The sequence below is a fragment of the Meleagris gallopavo genome, chromosome 1 (assembly GCF_905368555.1).
Source record: "Meleagris gallopavo chromosome 1, MGAL_WU_HG_1.1, whole genome shotgun sequence".
Classification (NCBI taxonomy): Eukaryota; Metazoa; Chordata; class Aves; order Galliformes; family Phasianidae; genus Meleagris; species Meleagris gallopavo.
Genome location: NC_139404.1, coordinates 5,407,698 through 5,426,331, shown reverse-complemented (window position 1 = coordinate 5,426,331; position 18,634 = coordinate 5,407,698). Strand labels below are relative to the sequence as shown.

The window sequence follows — 18,634 nt, the reverse complement described above, 5'->3', positions numbered from 1 at the left end:
CAGAAAAAAATGCCTTAGGAAATGGAAAATATGTTTGAGATTCTCTGAGTGTAAGAGAACTGAACTTAATTTTGAAGTCACTGTAACACTTCCTGGGATAATTAATCGTTTAGCTATCTGTTAGGCATAACAAAGACCCCACCAATGCTAGACTGCCAGGGGAGTGAGATCTGCTCATGGAAAAATCTGTAAAGAATTCCAAGTGAATAGACACCTGACATTCATATGGTCAGGTATATACTGAGGTAGAAATCTGAGGGAATTAAATTTAGATATCTTAAGTAAAATTCACCTACACCTAATGTATGTATCTGAAATCCCCTGAGATTATTCTGGTTAAAGTTATCTAAAATATGATTATAGTTATAGAAAAGACTGTTTTAAAATTATTAGCAATTTGTATCCTATTAAAAAAACACACATACACACCTGAATGCCGCCAACTTTTCACAGAAAAGGACCTCAGCACTTCTAAGGCATCTGATTTGGACACAGGCATCATAATATTTTACGTTGGCAAGTTCTCTTATTTTACTAAAATGGGAGATGCTGTTCCCTGTAGAGGAGCACGACAACTTGCAAAGAATCTAGATACATTGGAGCACTGAATAATGTGCAGTGGCACAAAATTCAAGAAATGAAAATGCTGGATACTGCATCTGGGGCAGAGTAATACTGGACACTGTATAGATTAGAAGACAAATGACGAGGAAACAACTCATTGGAAAGGGATAAAAGAACTATAGAATGGTTTGCGTTGAAAGGGACCTTAAAGCCCATCTAATTTCCTCCCACCAAATCAAGTTGCCCAGGGCCTCATCCATCCTGGCCATGAACACCTCTAGCTTCTCTGGGTAGCAGTGCCAGTGCCTCACTGCGCTCTTCATGAAAAATTTCCCCCTGACATCTAATATAAATTTCCTCTCTTTTAGCTTAAAGTTGTCTCCCTATGTTCAATCACATGATGGAGATTTGGGGGTGCTGGTCAACATGAGCAAGCAGTGTTCACTGGCAGCCAGAAGGGCAAACTGTATTTTGGTGCATTTGGTTTAGTGGGCAATACTGGTGAGAGGGGAAGGCTGGGCTAGATGTTCTTGGGGATCATTTCCAACCATAATGATTCTATGACTCTATGATTCTATGGTTCTGTGAACACATGGGTATGGCAGAAAGCTATGCCTGGGAGGGTTCAGATTGGACATTAGAAAAAAATGGTTGTCAAACACTGGAATGGGCTTATTAGTGAGAGACTGATGCCTCATACCTGTTAGTATTGAAGAGGCATTTGAATAATGCTTTCATTAATATTCTTTAAGTTGTTTAGCTTTGAATTGGTCAAGCAGTTGGATTGAACTTTCCTATCCTATCCTATCCTATCCTATCCTATCCTATCCTATCCTATCCTATCCTATCCTATCCTATCCTATCCTATCCTATCGTCATGGCTTTGTAATTTTTGGTTTTTAGTATTCCACATCAGAATATCATGTAGTGCACTAGGTGTTAAAGTGTTAAAGCACCAATTCCAGGTACGTGTCCCTGTACGTGGTAGAAGTTATGGGATCTGGCTCTTCCTGGCTGGGAGGTCTTTTACTGCCTTGCAGTGAGTGTTGGACGGTGCTTTCCTAGCTGTACCAAGCTTTTCAGGTTTGACTCAGTCTCGGGAATTCTCTCTATTCTATTTTATTTGATCTATTAGTCTCAATTTCAATTAGATTGTATTATATTATGTTATCTTGCATTCCAATATCATAGTTAGTAAAATAAGTTTTCCTCCATAGATCATTGCCGCTGTATTTTTTTCTTCCTTGAGCCCAGCTCTCATCTCCCTATCCCTTTTCCCTTTTCCTTCCCATTTTGTGGGGCTGGGGAGGGCGGGGCAGGGGCCTACTGCCCCTGTGTCACAGGCATAGATTGATCTAGTTAACTCTGTGACTCCTATCCTATCCCATTCCGCTCTACTCTACTTTACTCCGTCTTGTCCTGTCCTATTCTTATTCATTTAAAAATGGAAATAATTGAAGTTAATTGTTCACTTTTAATAGTTATGCTTGTGATACTAAGGAAAAAAGCCCGCACTCATTACAAGCAAAAATATATGCTAAAATAAATCTTCAAAGCCTTCTGGTATATTAAAAACGCTTTGTCTTTTAGTCATTATTTTATCCAGCCACTATAACAGTGGATGGGTGATGCATGATTTGGAACTTTTTATTATTGTATGACCTTGTAAATAGACTTTACATTTACACTGAAGGCCAAATTATTAAAGCTTTATTGCACTTGGAAGACTCCTTCCAGTAGATTCCTATCATCTATGTGGCATGGACATGAAATAGAGAGGGAGATGCTTCTATATCATCAAATGACAGTTGCTTAATGAAATAACAAGCCAATTCCTTCTGTAGTAATTTTGAAGGTAGTAATGTCCACAGCTTTTCATTGCATTAAAAATACTTTTTCTATGTAAAGTATTCATAGATATGAAAACAGTATACTCACATGGAAAAATTGCATATTTTTTTTCTAGAACAGAAAATATTTTATGAAAATATAATAGAAAGGGCTTTCAATGGGTTGAATAAGGCACAAATCACAGGGAAGACCAAGATGTAACTACACACTTATAGAGAAGTTGACCATGAAAATAAAGGTTTTCATTTTTGTTTTTTGTTCCTTTTTTTTTCCTCTGAAAAATGAAAATGACAAGATCAGAGTATGAAGTATAATGTGCACAATCAAGAATGAGGAAATATCAACTCATGAATCATTAACAGCCTCATTCTCATGAACAGAGCATTATCAGCTCTCTGAGTCTGACCAAAACAATTGTCAGCTGCCACGCTTTCTCAACTAGACAATTAAAAATTTCATGTTGTGCAAAGTGAAAACATGGGATCAAAATCAGCCGCCCTTTTGCCTGTCAAAATGTAGTCTCCTGCAGGGAACATGCAAGAAGATGAACATTAATAATCAGGGGCAGGTCTGGCGAGATATCTGGATGTGACCATGAGGACATCTGGGTTCTGTCTGTGTATGAACATTGTTATTATGGGCAAATCCTGCTCTGGTGGTGAGATAAGGGTGAAAGGATTGGAGTAGAGGTAACATCTGCCTTGAACACATCCCAGCTTGTAGAACATAAAAGAAGAAGGGCTGGGAGGCAGATGGGGTGGTTTTACTGCTGCTTAAAAGAGAAAAAGTGTTAATGTTGGGAAAATGTGCATTGGGGTCTTTGTTACCTGTGCAACTCAGTAGAACAGATGAGTGTGGCCTCTTGCTGGCAAACCACACTCCTTTGTGGATGTGTTTTATGAGCTAATACAGTTACAGTTGCACTCCTACTGTATTATCTTGCAAAGATTGTCTTCCAGATGCTAGGGGAAAAATGTTGTCTCTGCTGCTTAATCCCCTAAAATATCACAGCACATCACCACACAGGATCTAGCCCTTTACCTTACCATGTTCAAGTTCATCCATCTGTGAAATTAGTATAATAGTATTGTTCTGCCTTGCAGAGATACTGTATGTTTGCCTGTTTTTAAAGTGATGCTCCAGGCATCTTTTGAAATGCTTTGTGTTACAAAAGTGCTCTGTGGGTTTCGGGCAAAACTCCATGTTAACTTTGAGTAGCAAAGACAGTAGATTTCTGCACTGTGCTATAATAGAGAAGAGTGATATGGGATGAGGGCAGGGCAATGGACTTAGGGAGATTTCATTCAGCTGTTGCAAGAGATCACAGTCCCACTGATGCTCTTATCTCCTGTGTTCTACAGAAACATGAGACTTCCGAGAAACTTTCCCACCTCTTGTTGAAAGCTCTTTGAAGATTGCTATCGAACAGCTGAACAGTTAATGGAATTCAAGTTTTCTAGCTGCCATAACTGCATGAGAGCATGTTAAAAAAAAACAACCTCTCTTCAAGAAAGCCCAGCATCAACACAAAGAACATTCTTTGCAACTTAGTAAATAAGCTGGAACCAATGTGTCATGTTATAGATTGACTCTCTGTATGAGTCAGCCCCATTTCCTGATAAGTGTTTTAAATTACAAACATTCAATTACACTGAAAGTTATTTAGGACAGAATGAATGTTTATGGCTGTGATGGTTTACTGCAGTGTGACATTTGTTTGGGAGCTTTTGGAAGATGAATAATGATAACAATAACATATGTAAATCAGAAAATGCATTTGTACATTTGTATTCTTAGATCTCTAACCACTGCCTCTCAAGAGTTTCTCACTCCTGTTTTTTACCTAATGGAACCACATTCCTCAGAAAAGCTACCTGCTCTGAAAGCTACTTTCTTGATAAGCAAGTTGCCTGTCTAAGTCAGGACTGAGATAGAAAAAGAGGGAGAGAAAGGCCCATCCAGAAGAAAAGGCAAGAGAAAGCAGGAAGAAAAGCCCAGCTGTTCTTTTAGGCTATTCATTTAAAATTGTCCATTTAAGTACTGCAAAAATGAGTCTATCATTTTTAGAATAATGTTTCTGCTGTTTTCAAGGTATTTACACAGAACCACAGAATCACAGAATGGCCAGGGTTGGAAGAGACCTTAAGGATCAGGAATCTCCAACTGCCCTGCCACAGGCAGAGCCACCAAACTCCACTTTTAATACTAGACCAGGTTGCCCAGGCCCAATCTGTCCTTGAACACATGTAGGGATGGGGCATCCACAACCTCTCTGGGCAGCCTGTTCCAGCACCTCACCACTCTCTCTGTAAAGAATTTCCCCCTGACATCCAACCTAAATCTTCCCTCCCTCAACAATTTCCCCTGGTCCTGCAGTTATCAAGCCTTTCAAAGAGTTGGTTCCCCTCCTGTTTGTAGGCTCCCTTTAAGTACTGAAAGGCTGCAATGAGGTCACCCAGCAGCCTTCTTTTCTCCAGGCTGAACAAGCCCAGCTCCCTCAGCCTGTCTTCATAGCGGAGGTGCTCCAGTCCCCTGATCATCCTTGTGGCTCTCCTCTGGAGCCTCTCCAGCAGCTCTCTGTCTTTCTTGTACTGGGGGCTCCAGACCTGGACACAGTACTTCAGATGGGGCCTCAGAAGAGCAGAGTAAAGGAGGACAATCTCCTCCCTGTCCCTGCTGGCCACCTCTCTTCTGATGGAAAGATATTTACCTACATAGGCATTATTTTTATCTGCTTGGTGTTACTTAATGAGTTGGCAACAGTGATTTCCTTGCTGGCTTCTCTCTGTAAGAACTACTTGTGGGCTTCTTTTTGTACATCAGGAGAACTCCATCTTGATAATCTCTGAGAAGTCATGTGTCTGTTTCCTCCTTGTAAAAATGTACAGTGTTAAAAAAAATCACAATTTTTTTCTAAATATAACGTGATTACAGAACAAATTCTACTTGTTTTTCATCTAGTTTTAAAAGCTGTTTTACATTTTCAGACTTCTTTCTGTACGGCAAGAAGCAGAAGCTAATCCCTCACTAAATAAAAATTGATCCTTGCCTATCAGGACTCCTGAAGCTAGGTGTGTTGGAATAATAAAGTAAATATTGAGCTTCATGAGCATCAAGAGCATCATATCATTAAACTCATTTTAGCTCGGAGCTTGAGGTACTATTTCAAGGGAACCCAAAACTGTAAATACTAAGTTCTGCTCATGAAAACAATTAGAAAATATGTTTAATTATTTGTGATTAGGAGGAAATCAGAGACATAAGCATTTTCCTAGAAAGTATTGTTGAAAGATTTTGGGTGCTTTAAATAATAGGTATATGCTATCATAGCCGTGTAACTCTCTCTAAAAATACGACCACGTGATTTTTTTAAGTGGAACTCCTATGATTTTGACAGTTTATATTTGGCTCCATGGATTCCCTGTCAAATCATAATTTTTCATTTAATTCTAATCACTTTTCTAGACTGTAAGCTAGCCCTTAACCTGGATATTCAATTCAAACAGTACCCATTGCATCCAGCTTTAAATCAGTTAAGATAAATTTATGCCTAATTTTTGAGCCTTTTTTCCTCTTTACACTGCAGATTTATTTATTTTTACTCTTTAATATCAAATTAGGAAAAAAAAAATGATACAATCTCCAATTGCCTTTTCACTTTGATTGTCAAAGGGCGTTTTTTGGTTGTTTCGCTGTTGTTGTTTGGTTTTGGATGACTTGTTAAATTAGTTATAAGCTTCAAATACAATTCATAGCAAATGCTACCTACACCACATACTTATTCTAATATTATATACAGATAGATACTAAAGGAAGAATAACAAAACTAATATATGTAGTTGCAGCAATTTTAGCTGTTAAACTGCCTAATAATTTTTCTTTCAAAGCACTTTAATGTGAATTTCCTGTTCCTCCCTGAAGGTTTTATTGACATCATATCTGACTTGAGTAAATTTTTCCATATACTATTTTATCCTCCAAAATCCCATGACAACCAACTTAGAGTGTAGAGTGATTATTTAAAATATTGCTTTTATTTTACCTGGATTAGTGGTAAGGCCATATTTTCTGAATTGAAGCGTATTAAACAGAAGATCTTTGAAATCAATTGTTTTTTGCATGTAGGATCTGCAGAGTTAAATTTCATTTTCTCTCTTGGAAACTTGACCAAGTCTCTTATTATATCTTTAACATCCTTTCACTTAAATTAAAATATAGCCTTTTATATCTTCACTGCATTAGAAATCCCCCAAGATCTGCACAAGTATTAATTGCACTGTTTTATCAGCATATCCAATGCCAAAAGATTATTGATTATTATTTCAAGTAAAAGGTTTTTTTGTTTGTTTGTTTGTTTGCTTGCTTGTTTGTTTTTCAGTAGTAAAAAAAAACTGGAAATAAAAATTCATAATTGCTCTGTCAGGTCATTTGAAGAGTTATCGTCTCAAAGGACACAAGTCCTGGATTTCTGAAAATTTTCTTTAAGGTACCTCAAGTTTATATCCCAAATTGTGAAACATCTGGAATGAACAGCAAGAAAATTAAAACTGTGGAGCTTAAATGATTTGCTGAAGTTCATATCCTAAATATATTTCTGCAGCATTTAAAAATGAGTACTTGTTCAGTGTACTGTATTTTCTTCCATGGTTCATCTCTTCTTCCAGCTTTTAGAAGCTGATGTATGTCTTAAAAAGCAGATCTTAATAACTAGTGGTAAAGAGGAAATGGTAAAAACAAACAAACAAACATACAAACAAACAAACAAAAACATTTTCTTAATCTCATCTGGCCATTCTGTGGAATTCTTTAATTAAAATATTTACTTTATTACAAATATTTGTCATGACACTTTGAAACGACAAATACCTAATTCTCTCCATCTGAGTTTTCTGGAAATGCAATTTTTCCCTATATACATGGAAACATTTGTTAGACTTGTGACAAAAATAAATGTCATAAAAAATGCTTAATATAAGAAAAAATTGGCACCCTATACATACATTGTATCCCTTTTCTAAACATTGTTAATGTCCACCTTCTTTCAGCTTCTCCATGTTCTTCAGTGAACTCCTGTTTCTTGCACTGCATCTAAACTTACTATGAAGTAAGGAAGTATTGTCACCAAGAACTGAGTCACAGGGCTGGAACTGCAGTAACAATGGCTCCTGAGCTGCCAAAACACTGAGCATTTAGGCATCCACCTTCTAGGATGGATTCCATAGTACTTTCTGTATATGGTACACAGAGACAGGCAGTGAGAACTCCATTTGTAGTAATGTTGTGTTAGACAACAACCTACCTAAAGCAGATGAGATAAAACTCTGAACAGAATTTACCTTCAGTGTTGCTGATTTTTAGATTACTATCCAGTCTGAATGAAGGAATTCACTGGAAATTAACATTTCATGGGTGGAATAAATCTCACCTAACTTTGGACATCTTAGCATGGGTTAACAAAGTCTTTCATTCACTCAGGGCTTATCACAGAATCAAAGAATTGCCAAGGTTGGAAAAGACTTACAAAATCATCCAGTCCAATCATCCACCTATCACCAGTAGTTCTCACTACATCATACCCCTCAACACAATGTCCAAACATTCCTTGAACAACTCCAGGGTCGGTGACTCCACCACTTCCCTGGGCAGCCCATTCCAGTGCCTGAATACTCTTTCAGAAAAGCAGTATTTCCTAATATCCAGTTTGAATCTCCCCCGGTGCTGCTTGAAGTCATTCCCTCTAGTCCTATCACTAATGACATTAAAGAGGCCGACCCCCAGCTCACTACAACCTCCCTTCAGGTAGTTGTAGAGAGCAATAAGGTCTCCTCTGAGCCTCCTCTTCTCTAGACTGAACAATCCCAGCTCCTTCAGCTGCTCCTCATAAGGCCTGTGCTTCAGACCCCTCACCAGCTTTGTTGTGCTTCTTTGAACCTGCTCCAGAGCCTCAATGTTTTTCTTGCAGTGAGGTGTCTCAGACTGACTTCTTTAAATATAGAAATAAAAGGTAGGCAATTTAGACAAGTGCTTGGAATAATTGAAATAAATCACATGTGGAAAGTGCCATTTTCTCCCTATTTATAGGAGGAGGTAACCAAATGATTGCTTCAAGATTCTCCATGTGAGCTCGTGACACTTGATGCCCTTTGCAGACATTGGGAAAAATAGGAACTTTTCAAAAGCAAGTTATCTACCCAAATGTATACATATGATTCATCCCCTACTTACGTGCTCCTTTCCTCAATGAGCATTCAGGAGCTATGGGAGACTAGCTCATAAAAAGGTGTCTCTGATGTAGATGTTTCATTCATTTAATGAATCCTGCCAGATTTCTTCCATGAAGTGGGCCCACAGTTACTTTATTTTATTCACAATCACACAGGAAACTTGCGGTTCAGTATTATATCCAGGCTTTCTGAATCATATAGGAGTGTCTTGACACATGGGCCAATCCAGACTTATCGTTAGTATACATAGTTCTTCCTCAAGTCCTGCTGCTGCCAGCTCACAGGACTCAGTCCTTTCTACAGAGCGACCACGTGAACTATTAGTGTTAAGCAGCAAGACCCATTTTTCTCCTTCGTGTCCTGCCCTATCTCCAGAGGTCTTCTATCTCCATTGTCCAACCACTCTGAGTTTTACATTCCCTCAAGTCTTCTTGTCTATCCCACTTGAGCTGTTGCTGTTTTTAGCAATTCTTCACCTATATTTCCCTTCTATTTCTTCCTCCTGTTGAGTTTCTACCTGTATCTTAGACTTCACATTCTGGAAACAGAATTTGGGTAGAAGAAATCTGAGTTCTATATTTTATGCTATTTGTTGTGTATCACCTGTCTTTATCCAAAAACAGAAGCTTCTCTCTTTCTTTGACTATACACCTATTCTTAGCTTAGGACAGTAAGGACAGGACAGACGAAATACTGAATTAGGTTTGAAAATTTATATCATAAATAAACACAGATAGATAGACAATAAAGCCTGAATGTGCTGAAAACTGACATATCTCCTTCAAAGATAAAAAACTGTGGTTTTCATTTCAAACGGGTGTATATGTGTCTTCAAATAAGTCAACAACAGCCAGCACATGTATCTTCTTTGTTACAGATAGAAGGACATTTTGCAGTTCTATATTTTCACTTATAGGTGGCGATAGAAAATTGATCAATTATTTACCATTCTGAAAGAAACAGCTGAAAGATGTTCCACGGAGACTAGACAAATCATAACAAACTTTTTCAGACATTTAAAGTGATGGATTTTTCTTGTTTTGTGTACCAGGGCATTTGTAGAAGGTCATTTTAAATTGTGTCTGCACATCAAACATACCCATGTGTACTTCTCCAGGCAAGTATGTAGAAAAAGCTCAGCCTCTGATCTCCCCTGCTTTTCGCTTTGTTCCTTCATTTTTTCTATCCTTCATTCCTTTCTCCCATTCTTCCTTCCTATATTCTTTCTTTCTTCTTTCTTTTTTTCCCTTCCTCCTTCTTTTCTTTCTTCCCAACATACTTCCCTCTCTCCTTCCCCTATATATAAAAAAAAAAATTCATTTAAATACTTTGTCTCTCTTGTCTTGCAAATGAAATGGAACCAAGGGAGCTCTCAGTCTGTATGTATATGCGCATGTGCTCACAAATCCTGATAACTTTTTACCTTACTCCTTCTACCACACGGATCAAAAGACACAGATTATTGTTGCCAGTAACAATCCCAATATGCTCACTTTTCCTATTCACAGCTGTCAGAATGATGTAATAAAAAGTAAACTGCACTTTATGATAAATGCCTCAGGGTAAATGTAGCTCACATATACCATTACAGTATCACTTTGCTTTGTTCCTCAAAATCAATGCCTTAATCTTGCAATATTTGTATATTAGCTTCAGATCAGAAAATAAATGGTAAAAATAATACCTTAAAACAACATTCCATAACTTTGCCTGTTTTTTGTTTTTTGTTTTTTGTTTTGTTCATTTGTTTGTTTTATTTCCTAACAAATAATCATACTGCTTAAATTAGAGCATTTCAGTTAGGCAAGAAATCAGAACCAAACATCCTTACAGTCTACATTTTATGTGGTGATTGAAATGCCCCTTGGAAAAACCATGTAGCATACCGAGAAAAAAGAGTCACATCAGGGAAACCGAAAGGATTTATTCTGAAATATACACGTTCATCATTTCAGAATATTATTAGGATAGTCATCATAGATGAAGATACACAGATTCATCCGAACAATCTTTTCACATTTAACTGTGAAATGCATGTTAGGGGAGTAACTGTACTTCTCTTCTACAGACAATAGAGGTTTTAGGACTGCAAGTCAGATCTGAGTTGTGCTAATTCAAGACTCCAACAATTAGATATGTCTAAATAAAGCCAAGATACATCAAGATTTATGTTTCACAAGTGTAGACTTGTAATAAGCAAAGCATCTTTCATAAATTTGGACTGTTCTAATTCCTACATTAATTTAAAGACCTGATTGTCAAGCTGCTAAACCAGAACAAATCTGACAGACATGTTACTCTGGCATCATATTTCCCACTGCGAACAATGCAGAAAGATTTATAATGAAGACAGCCTAATAGATTCATTTAAAATGATGAAGAAAATTATCTTTCTGGCTTCACTTTGCTCTGAAGACTGAATTGGCCTTATTATTTTTGTCCTCAAATGTACAGTATGGATGATATATGAAAGACTTTGTGGTTTTATTTGTTGCCGTTGCTACTTGTTTGCTTTGATTGCTAGTGCTTTGTTTTCTTTTGTTTTGCTTTGTTTTTCTTTCTTCCTGAAGAAAAAAAAAAAAAAAAAACAAAGCAATTCTATTTGCAAATCATGAACAAAATGACAAGAAGTGTCTTCTGGAAACAAAATATCCCAGATTCCAGCAAGGGCCTAAGTGGCCGTGACTTGCCCAGTCCAGCTGTTCTTTGGTCCTCAACTAGTTCTCAGACCAATTTTCAGGCTTATTTTTTGCAACTACTTCTATTTGTGGTGCATTTACTTTTCCAAGAGCTCATGGGAAGATTATTTGTATGCATTTTGGTGCAGACAGTACCAGCTCCAAGATAAAACAAAACTTTGCTAGAGAAGCAGACAATACACAAATGCCTACCTACAACAAAACGTGCATAAACTGCACTCTCACTGGAGCTCATCAGCACAGTCCAGCTGCTTTTTGTTTACAGCTAGGGCAATGTTTTCCCTTAATGGAATTAGTATGACCAGTCTTTTGCAACAAACATGAGAATTCCCAAGAGCAGTTTCAACAAATATTTAGAAAGTTATGACATGACAAATAGTAAAGCTAGAACTAAGCAATGAATCTGAAGTTGGATTTCATCTTCACTCTTAAGTTCAAGGCCGATGTTTTGATTTCTTGTTCTGGTGAATCTCTAGCAAAAGCAGTGCTGTTCTGATGATCGAGCTGAGAAAATAATTAGCAATAGCTTTTACTCCGTTATCATATTAATATTTCAAACTTCTGAATGAACAAATAGGCAAACTCATTATTTGCATATTAATATTTTTCTTTAACAAATATGTTTTATTTGCATTTTGCCAAAAAAGGGAATGCTGAATATTAATGCTGTATACATGTTCTATAACTTGAGCCATGCTAATTACAAAATATGACAAGATGGAGAAGAAAAGGCTGAAAAAAAGAGTACAAAGTTAGTATGAAATGAATTCAGTACAGAAATAATGAAAGCTTAAAGACAGTTTCCTTCTCCCTACTCCACCTGAGCTTTTCTTCTTTTCCCTTTTCTTTTCCTCAATATTTCACCTTAAAAATATGAGAAAATTTATTAGGAAAAGTTCATATTTCTCAAAAGTTTTATAATATTTTCATAAGTACATGGGGAAACTAACATTTTTAAATGACAAGTGAAAAAAAAAACAATGCTGTTATCAAAACAACGTAAATTCATGTCTGCAAATTATCACCTTGTAAAGAAATATCATCTAATTTTACACTGATTGGCTTCAAACCACAGGTACATCTCAGCAAAACAAATATGTAAGAGTTGTCACGGAGTTAACGAGATCAATCTACACCCGTGACAGGGGGGCGGTAGGCCCCTGCCCTCCCCTTCCCAGCCCACAAAATGGGAAGGAAGGGAGGAAAACAAAAAAACAGCGGCAACAATCTATGGAGGAAAACTTATTTTACTAATTATGATATCGGAATGCAAGATAACACAATATAATACAATCTGATTGAAATTGAGACTAATAAATCAAATAAAACAGGAGAGAGAGAGAGAGTTCCCGATACCGATTCAAACCTGAAAAGCTTGGAACGGCCAGGAAAGCACCCTCCAGCACCCACTGCCAGGCAGTAAGAGACCGCCCCACCCGGAAGGGTCAGATCCCATGACTTCTGTAACGTATAGGGATAGGTGCCTGGAATTGGAGCATTAACACTTTAACTCCCAGTATACTACATGATGTATTGATGCGGAATACTGAGAACCAAACCAAAACAAAAAAAAAATATAAAACCATGACAAAGAGTCAAGAAGACATACAAATTTAAAATTGCCTTCAGCTGTGGCCTAATATTGGGGCAGTTATTTGATAGTGTCTTTATTTTTTTAGTTCTGAAAGAAAACACTTCTATTTTTTTAAATGATATGATTTTACATTTATGTTAGACTCACCCTCACCACTGTATTTGTTAAAGTGCTGAAATGTTGAAGGAACAGCAAAAAGCATGCCCTCCAAGGGGTGCCAGAAGCATCTTCCTGTTTTGTGACACTCTTTTCAAGAATTTAAATCTTTCATCAACTGCTGCAGTCATGATTGTCCAGATCACTATACTGTTAAATCTTAAGATTTTACCCTGAATATCATTATCTTTGTTTTTGGTTGTTGGTTTTTTTTTTGTTTGTTTGTTTTGTTTTTTTTTTTGTTTTGTTTTGTTTTTTCACATCAGCTCCTGCATCTCAGTTTTCATCTCAAAGGAACTAAAATTCTTGGCCTTCTGGGATATAAGGGAAAATTTGGAAAATGTGAGTTTCTATATCCTCAACAATGATAAGATTATAGTATCATAGAATATTCCAAGATGGAAAGGCCCACAAGGATCCTAAATGTCTAATTTTTGGCTCTACACATCCCTACCAACTTGAACAACAAAAATGAATAATTAAAATGTCCCATACTGACTATGTTTAGGCCTCATTTTTAATATTTATGGAATGACTGAACACCTTGCTCTGCAATACAGAACATGTAAACTCACATAGGCTGTGAACAGGCACTTGAGAAGGTTAAGCCATTAATATAATTAAGTCTAACATTCATTTAAATGACAACCCTTTAATATGATTCAGATAATATGTATAATTTTCTGTTAAGATAAAGGGTAAAAACTAAAGAGCCCTCCCAGAGATGTGCTTCACTCATGTACAATTAGAATACATCTTCTCAAGGAAAGACATTTTGTTTCCCTGAACTGTAAAATAAGTCCAGAGTTACTACTTGGAGAGAAGCCTTTTGGTATTCATTCTATCTTCTATCTATTCTATGTTCTATCTATTTTAATCTTATGATGTATTCTCAGACTTCTACATTTCTTGCTTGACTTTCAGAAGATAAATCCACGTGGCCAAAAATCTAAATGCTCTAATATACAAATTGTCAATAATAAAAACAATCCAAGAAAACAATTAACATAAATGTTTAAATGTTAGGTTGACTTTCTGTGTACGTTACAGACTGGATTACCAGATCACAATTAATTTCAGAGGCTATCAATCTTCTAAAGAGTCAGCTCTTCACAAGATGTAGAAACCTCAACATTTTTATGAGTTGAATCCATAGAAGCTTATTGGATTTCAAAATCTCCAACAGGATTCACTGTTTAGTGTAATCTGACGGAAGTCGGTAGAAAAATTCCAAGAGGAGCTTTTAAACCAGACATGAGAACTTTTCCTTTATTCAGAGAGAAATAGATTTTACAAACACCTTGCATGCACCTCACATCCTCTGTAAAATGACCGTGAGTCATGCAAAATGAAATCTCAAGCTGTGTATAGTCCAGAAGATATAGATTCCTTGCTTCTGATTTAGGAATTGATCAATGGTAGACTGAATTTGTCATGGAGCATTAAAGCAAAGGCTCCTGTGATGGGAGGGAGGCTGAAATTATAGAGCTAACTTGTGATTTCTGTCTTCTTTTTCCCTTGATAACACATTCATCAAAACAGAAAACTCTTCAGGGTAGAGATTTCACCTTTTAAAATGTATTGGCCTTTCCAAACTGTGTAAAAATGTACAAATTTTGAAAGTGATATAGCAGCTTCCATAACTAGTAAAGCTGAAGGAATCTTTGAGCATTAAGCATTTTTTTTTACATATTTGCTTCCATGCAAGTTTCTACAGTGTAAGTACTTGCTGAAGCACCCAGAGGGAGACTTTCAGAAGCATTCTTATTTTATATGTGAACACAATACCATCATGGAAGTCAGTAAGATCTGTGCTTCTAATTTTCTGATTGACTTACATTGAGACAAAACCACAAATAAATAAATAAATTGGTACATTTGAAAGTAACGTATTTAGTTTAACTTATTTTAATTAAAAAAAAAAAAAAGTGATGATTAGCTCTGATAAATGTAGAGAAGGAAAGAAGAAGGTTTCTGAAAATAATATGGCAAAGCCACAGAAAAAAAGAAGTTACACAGCTTTAGGAAGAAGTCAACAGGTGGCAGAGGGGATAATCGAGATAAACTGTGGCTAGCATAAGGAAAGCAGAAAACAGAGATACCAGTTAGAGGTGTCACAAACAGAGATGAGCAAATGCAAATGTCAACATCATTTCTGACTTGCAGCAGAGATTTTTCCTTATCACATTCAGTTCTGTCTCCAGTCCTTCATACACCTAATTAAAAGCCATGAGTTTAAATACAACATAGTTGGTTTACACTGCATACGGTCAACCACTGCTGCTAAAGCCTTTTCTTACAATTTAGCCTAGAGCAAAATGTTAGAATTCATGCCCTCAGCATTGCAGCAGTCAGGGGTATCTTGGGTTGCTGCTATGTCAACATGATAAAAGTGTTACAGATTTGCCTTTAATACTGTAAAGTTACTGTAAAAAGCAAATGATTTTTCTGGAGGGGGTTACATTCATGTTGGCATTAGGGTGATAAAGTTAGTAGGAAGCCGGAAAAGTAATTGAGAAAGCAGGTACAGCTTTGGGAAAAAAAAAAACAAAACAATTTCCAAGCACTAGAGCCTACTGAAGCTCAATTAAATTCAACAAAACTTATTTTCCTAAGCAAAGAAAAGTACAAGGCCCCAAACTGAAGGACCATGTATGCAGTAATGATCAATTCCCAGCCAAGCCTGAACTTGAGTGGAATTTGCTGCTCCATCTGGATACACATAAGTGTATGGAACCCAGTGGGACTCATCCCAGGGTACTCAGAGAGCTGACCAATGTCATAAGACCTCTCCAAATTATTTTTCAACACTTTTGGGAATCTGGATAAGTCCCAGTTGACTGGAAGCTGACAAAGTTTGTTCCAGTTTTCAAGAAAGGCAAGAAAGAAGACCCTGGCAGTTACAGGCCTGCCAGTCTCACTTCACAGACAGGTAAAATTATGGAGAAAGTCATGTTGGGAGTAATTGAAAAACATCTGAGAGACAATATGATCTTAGTTCACAGCCAACATAGGTTCATGAGGGGAAGGTCCTTTTTAACTAAATCTCTTTTTATGACAATGTCTCCCATCTAGTTAACTGATGAAGGTCAGCTGATGTTATCTTATTGGATTTCAGTTAAGCTTTAGATGTCGCTCACAGTATCCTTCTGGAAAAAAAACATCCAGCATACGGATAGGCATAAACATAATGTGATGGTTGAGCAATTTGCTGACAGGTCAGGTCCAAAGGGTTTTAGTAAATAAGGTCATGTGACCAGTCATTAGTGGGATTCCACAGGGCTCCATTTTAGTGCCAGTTCTCTTTTACGTTTTCATGAATGACTTGGATACAGGACTAGGTATTTTAACCAAGTTTGCTGACGACACTAAATTGTGAGAAGCTGTTGACTTCCTTGAAGGTAAAAAAGCCTTGCAGAGAGACCTTGACAAATTAGAGGGCTGGGCAATCATCAAATATATGAAGATTTTCAAGAGCAACTGTGAGATTCTGCACCTGGAAAGGGGCAACCCCAGCTGTACATGCAGAGTGGGGGATGTGACACTGAAGAGCAGCCATGCTGAAATGGATTTGGGGCTCTTGATTGACAGTGGGTTGAGAATGAGTAACAGTCTACTAGGAAGGCCAGCTGTATCCTGGGCCGCATCAAGCATGGCATTACTAGCTTGTTGAAGGAAGTGATTGTCCTTCTCTACGCTGCACTGGTGCTGCCTCACCTTGAATAGTGTGTGCAGTTTTGGGCATCACCATTCAACAAGGACATAAAGCCATTAGAAAACATCCAGAAGAGGATTACAATAAGGTGAAGGGTCTGTGTGAGGAGTGGTCTCTTGGTTTTCTTGGCACAGTGCAGAGGTGACTGAGGAAAGGTCTCATGGCAGCCTACAATTCCTCACAGAGTGTGGAGGGGCAGCACTGGTGACAGTGACAGGATCTGAGGGAACGGCTGTGAGGTGTTTGTTTAGGTTGAATAGCATGAAAAGGTTCTTCATTGAGACGGTGATAAGACACTATCTTACTCCCCAGGGCAGTGATCATGGCACTGAGCTTGCTGGAGTTCAAAAAGCATATGGACAGTGCTCAGTCATACAGTCTGATTGTTGAGAGGTCCTGAGTGAAGTCAGGAGTTAGACTCGATATTCTTTATGGGTCTCTTCCAGTTCAGGATATTCTAAAAACTGACAATATTTTGAAACATAAAGCTCTGTAACATGGAAATAGAAGTAAGTAATTGAAAAGTTTCTGTGATGTATAGAGTTGAGAATGGGATGGTGTAGAGAGGTGTTGAAGACACTTGGATAAGATGACACTGCAAGCCAATGTATAGTGATATCAGGATAGAATAGGTCTGACACAGATTGCTCAAATGAGAAGAGAGACAGATATTCTGGTCAAATTCAATTTCAGAAGGCTATCTTCTTTTCATTAGGGATCTACTAAGTTATTGCTTTTTCTCTTTACCCCCTTTTAGAAGGATCATGTTTGAGTTTATCTGAACTGAGATACATTTTGTTTTCTTGTTTTCTTGTTTATAGTAAAAAAAAAAAAAAAAAAAGAAATGTTCATCTAGAAACATAGCATTTTCTTTTTAAAATGAAGGCCTGAATCAGGAGAGGGAAAGTATCTGAGTACTCTCCCAACTTTTGAACACAAGAGCATTCTATACATCTATTTGCTTTCCTTCTTCACTGACCTGATTAAGTCTGTTTGTCCACTTAGGTATATAGTCCATCCATGCAGCGATGTGCAGAGTGCTGAAGTCACTTGTTCAAAAATCTCTTGTTGGTTTCCTCTCCTTGTATGACTTTCTTTTTCAATGAACTATAGGAAAACAAAAGCAACTAAAGAAAAAAAAAAACAACAAAATAAACAAACAGAAACAAAACCCAACAAAATAAACAACCAAAACCAAACAAGCAGACCTCCATCATACTGTTGGTTGGAATTTCATGAAGAGGTGTATATCACAAATTCCACATTAATTAATATTTAACTACTTCATATATAGCAGAATGGTAACGGTATTGAAAGACCAAGAACCCTGGGCAAAAGAATAGCATGTATCAAGAAATTCAATTCATCTGAGAATGATGAAATACTGAGTCACAAATCCTTTGGGTCAGTAAAAGATGAGAAAGCATTCTGCATTTTACTCTCTCTTCGTTGTTTTAGAGATCAAGAGAGCAGAGAATTGGAAAGCAGGAACAAATGACAACTAACTACCCTAGAACAAAGATGAAGGTTATCTCAGGTGTAAAACAATAAGCAAGCTCTACCAGCCCTGCAGTGGATTGTTCTCCACACCACATGCACAACAAATGGAATAAGTTTCGTCCATCCATCCTGGATAAGACTATTAAATCACTAACAAAGAGACAAAGAAGCATTGATCTGGCATAAGAATAACAGAACCAGTGCAAAGTATTGACTTTTTTTTTTTTTTTAAATAAATTTTGCAAAGAAATAGTTGGGATCCAGTTAATTAGACAATTAAATAAAGAGTGACAATTAGGTATTAAGAGTAGAGGAACATTGCAGTAATCTT

At 37.1% G+C, this 18,634-nt stretch overlaps 1 long non-coding RNA gene across 1 annotated transcript; it reads right to left on the bottom strand.

Moving 5' to 3' along the window:
• Window positions 1-10,543: 10,543 nt before the first annotated feature.
• LOC109368242 (uncharacterized) lies at window positions 10,544-12,997 on the bottom strand. Its single transcript, XR_002116105.3, has 2 exons — window positions 12,159-12,997; window positions 10,544-11,842 (listed from the first exon to the last, which is right to left on the bottom strand). It is a non-coding gene; the product is annotated as an uncharacterized LOC109368242 (long non-coding RNA).
• Window positions 12,998-18,634: the final 5,637 nt, after the last annotated feature.